Genomic DNA, 6,518 nt, shown 5'->3' on the forward strand with positions numbered 1-6,518 from the left:
TAGCAATTTTCTTGCCTCTTTTTAGCCTAAAAATCCTTTAAAAATTCCTAAAAATTTTCTTATGTGTTTTGATCATTTTCTTGATATTTTTGTGATGTTGTCATATGTTGGATCTTGGTTAAAAAAATGTGTGGTATTTTCTTGTCAATTGTTTCCTATTTTTGTTAAATCTTGTGAAGTTTTATATATTTTTGTGTCTAAAAATGCCCTAAAAATTCTAAAAATTTTCATGCATGTTTCTTGATAGTTTTGTGGTATTTTGGTGATAATTGTTGCATGTTGAAATTGATAAAAATATATGTGGAGTTTTCTTGTGATTTCATGTTACTTTGTGACAATTTCTCGTGAAAATTTTGCATGATCTTGGCCCTTAATCTTGAGTATTTGATATGGAGCCTTGTTATATGAGTTTTATGAAATTTGTGATTGTGAATCCATGAAATTGGTGCTGTTTGTGAATATGTCATTAATGCCTTGTGTTCCAAGTTTTGTTTGTGAATAAATAATGTAAAATTTGCCTAATTTTTGTCTTAAATGCTTGGTAGTGTATATTCCTTTAATCCTCTTTGTGAAAATTGAATTGAAATTCTTTGAAAACTCATTGAAGTATGAGGATTATAGGTCATATTCAAGCCTTGCATTGGTGATGATTTTTAGGCCTATTTCACATTTGTTTTTGCTTGTTTTTCTTATGTTAATTTTCTTACTTTTGTTATGATGGCTTTGACTTGCTTTATATCTTGTGCTACTAACCATTTGTTCATTGTTTCATATTCATCATAAGCATCTTCATTTCATCTCATATTCATCTCTATTTTCTTTCTTGCAACTTAATTTGTACCAAAGTTAGAATGTAAACACTTAGGAATTCTTGTAATATTTTTCCTTTATACACTTTAATTTTCTTGGCAAAGAGGCCATAGAATGTATCTAGGGTACGATGTAAAGGACAATGGACTCTAATAATGTACACCGACACAAGCACCGACACATGCACACACACCACTATATAGCTAGAATATGCATGTTTAGATGTATGCTTAGGATTGTATGTTTAGATGAATGCCTAGGACTTATACTTAGAAAAAAACCCAATTTTCCAAACAAATGTGAACAACTTCACTCAAACCTTTTCCAAATAAACCTTGGGATCCAACATCCCATTGTATTTTCTTTTCCATTTTCTTAATCAAATTTCAATGAAAATAATCAAACTTTGACTTCTTTTGCAATTCACTAATTCAACCTCACTATTTCCTAATCTCATGCCCTTGAGGCCCCTTTCTATTCTTTCAAACTCCATTTTCCAACTTAAAATCAACCAACAAAAACAAAAACATTTTTTGAGAGAGAACTACGGTGGATTTGATCCCTTAATCGGGTACGTAGGCAAGGAATCAAAATTCCTTCAATTCAATTAAAATAAAAATTCAAACATATTCTTCTCCCTCCAATTCTTCACTTAGCAAACTTTAGGTGTAAATATCATTTCAAAATAGCATTTAAAAATAGAGCGCGCGCGTAGAAATTAAAGACGGTTCCTATAGGATACTATAGTCGTTATGGGTGCCTAACACCTTCCCGTAGCGAAAACAACTCCCGGACCTCGATTCTCAAGGGTTTTGCTTACTTTTTCCCTTCCCAAGAAAAAATAAGATATCACCGGTTTAAAAGGTTCAAACGTAATCAATGTTTGACACCCGAAAACCAAGATAAAACAGCTGGCGACTTCACTGGGGAGATTCGAGAGTTACGCCTAGTTTTTATTTCCACGTTTGCGCTTGTATTTTTACTTGCTTCTTTTACTTGCTTTCTTATGTGAATAAATGTTTAAATTCTTGCAAACGTGTGGGGTGAGAATATCAAAAGTCCTGCACCCGGGCTGAGTGAACTTAGGATTTAGGAGGGATATAATCGACAATTCATTCCGGGGGTTGCCTCGTGTTTCGGATTATGCGATCAATCCCACATAGCTGAGGCATTTTGGGGGTGATGTTGTCGGCGCGAGTTGTCGCGTTTAGGCACTTTGCTTCTAATTGTCCTATGACGCTATGAACCGTAGATAACCAAACCCATCCATGGCCATTTTCTAGGATGTAGTGCGGAGGCTAAACTGGGTGTTGTCTCGAGTTTTAGTCGTCACGCGATACTACACTCAAGTTAGACCTTCCACGTATAATCATGGAGCGAGGGTTGTCTCGTGACACCATGAGATACGTCGGAGAGGTTGCAACTTGGGAACCTTTTTAGAACCCGGTTACTATTATCCTAAAACCCTAGTTTCACCGGACACCGTGTCCGCCCATGACTCCTCGCCTTTGAACTTCAACCCACCATGTTTTCTCCGAACTTGAACATAATCATGCATTCATGCATACATGCATACATGCATAAACTTTTTCCCATGCATTTATCGGAGGACTTAGACAAGTCATCTTTTGAACATCACGGATGTGAACACCAAGTGATACCATCTCAACTAAACTTCTAGTTTTGCTCAAGATCTTCAAATAAAACCGTGTTTCTCCGTGATGTTCACAACCACTTTGACAAGTCTTCTGACAAAAAAAGAGTCTTTTTGCATTTGCATATCATGCATCATATGCATCATTCATCGGTCACAAATGGCTTCCCGTGCTCATTGTCTCCTGGTTTTTCCGCCGCAGTCTGAAAGGTGGCTCGTGCTCGTAAGGTTTACCAACCGGCTAGAATTCATCAAACAAGATTGTACAGGAGAAGAAACATGGCTAACCTTGAGGAAGAGAATGCCAGCCCCTCGGGCCAGCCCATCGAAGAATCTAGTCTGGACGAGATTTTGAGGCTCATCAAGAAGAGCGATTATAAAATTGTTGACCAGCTGCTGCAGACTCCATCAAAGATATCCATCTTGTCTCTGCTCATGAGCTCTGAGGCTCATAGGAAAGTGTTAATGAAGATACTCGAGCAAGCTTATGTGGACCACGAGGTCTCTGTGGATCAGTTTGATGGGATAGTGAGTAATATTACTGCCTGCAACAACTTGGGGTTCGGTGACGATGAGCTCCCCGAAGCAGGGAAACGCCACAACTTGGCTCTACATATTTCAGTACATTGTGGATCTGACCTGATATCCAACGTATTGGTAGACACTGGATCGTCTCTGAATGTAATGCCCGAATCCACGCTAAGGCAATTGAGCCATCATGGAATTTCTCTGAGGGGTAGCAGTTATCTGGTTAAAGCTTTTGATGGATCCCGCAAGGATGTTCTCGGGGAAGTGGACTTGCCAATTACCGTTGGACCCGAGACATTCCAAATAACCTTCCAAGTCATGGATATCAATGCCTCTTACAGCTGTCTCCTCGGAAGACCATGGATCCACGACGCTGGAGCAGTCACATCCACTTTGCATCAGAAGCTCAAGTTCATGAGAAACGGTAAGGTTGTCACCGTATATGGTGAGGAGGCATTTCTGGTTAGCCAAATATCATCGTTCTCTTGTGTTGAAGCAGGGTCCGCTGAAGGGACATCATTTCAAGGATTGACTGTTGAGGGTGCAGAGCCCCGGAGGGCTGGTGCTAGCATGGCTTCACTGAAAGATGCCCAGAAGGCTGTTCAAGCAGGGCAAGCTGCTGGCTGGGGCAAGGTGATTCAGATCTTGGAAAACAAGCGTAAAGAAGGCCTTGGATTCTCCCCGACATCTGCTGTTTCAAAGGGAACCTTTTACAGTGCTGGGTTCATCAACGCTATTACTAAAGATGCTGCTGAAGGAAGCCACGTGCCTGCATTTGTTATACCAGGAGGCACTGTGAGAAATTGGGAAGCCATTGATGTTCCTTTAGTCATGCATGCTTCCATGTAATGTGTTTTGTTGCTCATGTTTCTTGTTTTCAAAATAACAATCCTTTCGCTCTGCCCAAGGCGAAAGTGATATCTTTGTAAGGGCGTGTTTGTTTCGGCATTGCCGTTATCAATAAAAGTTGTCGTTTTTCTCACGACTCCTTGTTTTTTACTTTTTAGTGCCTTTTTCTTGGAAATAATGGTAATGCCAGAAAAAACCAAAACATCTGTATTTTTCTTATTAATTTCAAAAATCTGCATGAAAAACTTTTTCTAAAAAAACATCCAAATCATATTATGCAGATTGAACCATAATAAACTCGTTGAACACAGTGACCCTATGGTTCCTCCAAATTTTGAATTCCCTGTATATGAAGCTGAAGATGAGGATGATGATGATGAAGGGATACCGTATGAGATCACTCGACTGCTTGAGCAAGAAAGAAGAGCCATTCAGCCTCACCAGGAAGAGATTGAACTCATCAACCTGGGTACTGAAGAGAACAAGCGAGAGATCAAGATTGGTGCTGCACTTGAGCCAGAGGTGAAAAAGAAAATCATTCAGCTTCTCCACGATTATCCAGATGTCTTTGCATGGTCCTATGAAGATATGCCGGGTCTAGATCCCCAGATTGTGGAACATCGGATACCGACAAGACCTGAGTGTCCTCCTGTCAAACAGAAATTGAGAAGGTCTCGTCCAGACATGGCTCTTAAGATCAAGGCTGAGGTGCAAAAGCAAATTGATGCGGGTTTCCTCATGACAGCTGAATATCCTGAGTGGATTGCCAACATCGTACCAGTACCAAAGAAAGATGGGAAAGTTCGAATGTGTGTTGATTACAGAGATCTGAATAAAGCCAGTCCAAAAGATAACTTCCCATTACCTCATATTGATGTGCTTGTTGACAGTACGGCTCAATCCAAAGTGTTCTCTTTCATGGATGGTTTCTCTGGCTATAACCAAATACGAATGTCACCTGAAGACAGAGAAAAGACGTCCTTCATCACTCCGTGGGGAACGTTCTGTTATAAAGTAATGCCGTTTGGCTTGATAAATGCTGGTGCTACCTATCAAAGAGGTATGACCACTCTGTTTCATGATATGATTCACAAAGAGATTGAAGTATATGTTGATGATATGATTGTGAAGTCAAGTGATGAAGAGCAGCATGTCGTGTATTTGAAAAAGATGTTTGAAAGATTGAGAAAGTACAAGCTGCGGTTGAATCCCAACAAGTGCACATTTGGTGTACGATCTGGAAAGTTGCTAGGCTTCATTGTCAGTCAGAGAGGCATTGAAGTTGACCCTGACAAAGTCCGAGCCATCAGAGAGATGCCGGCCCCTCAAACTGAGAAGCAAGTCAGAGGTTTCCTCGGACGTCTGAATTACATTTCAAGATTCATATCTCATATGACCACTACTTGCGGTCCAATTTTCAAATTGCTCAGAAAGAATCAGCCTGTTGTATGGAATGATGAATGTCAGGAAGCTTTCGATAGCATTAAAGAATACCTGTTGGAGCCACCTATCCTTGTCCCGCCAGTGGAAGGAAGGCCTTTGATTATGTATCTGTCAGTGTTAGATGATTCAGTGGGCTGTGTTCTCGGTCAACAAGATGAGACTGGTAAGAAAGAGCATGCTATCTACTATCTGAGCAAGAAGTTCACCGACTGCGAGACTCGGTATACGATGCTTGAAAAGACTTGTTGTGCTTTAGCCTGGGCTGCCAAACGCCTGCGTCATTATATGGTGAATTATACAACTTGGTTGATATCCCGAATGGATCCAATCAAGTACATCTTTGAAAAGCCTGCTGTTACTGGAAAGATCGCACGTTGGCAGATGTTGTTGTCTGAATATGACATTGTATACAAAGCTCAGAAAGCAATCAAAGGAAGTGTCCTTGCTGAGCATCTTGCTTGCCAACCTCTTGATGATTACCAGCCAATTAAGTTTGATTTCCCTGATGAAGAGATCATGTATCTGAAAGCAAAAGACTGTGAAGAACCCCTGATCAATGAAGGGCCGGATCCCAATAGCAAATGGGGATTGGTGTTTGATGGTGCTGTTAATGCTTACGGTAAAGGGATTGGAGCCATCATTGTGACTCCGCAGGGGCACCACATTCCTTTCACTGCTCGAATAACTTTTGAATGCACAAACAACATAGCTGAATATGAAGCATGCATCTTGGGCATCGAAAAAGCCCTTGACCTGAGAATCAAACACCTTGACATCTATGGAGATTCTGCACTTGTCATTAATCAGATAAAGGGTGAATGGGAGACTCATCATGAGAAGCCGATCCCTTACCGTGACTATGCAAGACGTCTGTTGACATACTTTACCAAGGTCGAGCTGCACCACATCCCTCGGGATGAAAACCAGATGGCTGATGCTCTCGCTACTTTGTCTTCCATGTTTCGTGTGAATCACTGGAATGATGTGCCTGTAATCAAAGTGCAGCGTCTTGATAGACCCGCTCATGTGTTTAATATTGAAAATATGCCAGATCAAGCTGATAGAGATGTGAATGGTAAAAAGCCTTGGTACTACAACATCAAGCAACTCTTGCAAAAGCGTGAATATCCATCCGGTGCTTCCAACAGGGATAAAAAGACTTTGAGACGATGGGCTAGTAGATTCCTTCTGGACGGAGAAATCCTATACAAGAGGAACTATGGCATGGTTTTGT

This window comes from Medicago sativa, chromosome 8, assembly GCF_051527215.1.
Source record: "Medicago sativa cultivar Bolivia chromosome 8, Bolivia_mono, whole genome shotgun sequence".
Taxonomy (NCBI): Eukaryota; Viridiplantae; Streptophyta; class Magnoliopsida; order Fabales; family Fabaceae; genus Medicago; species Medicago sativa.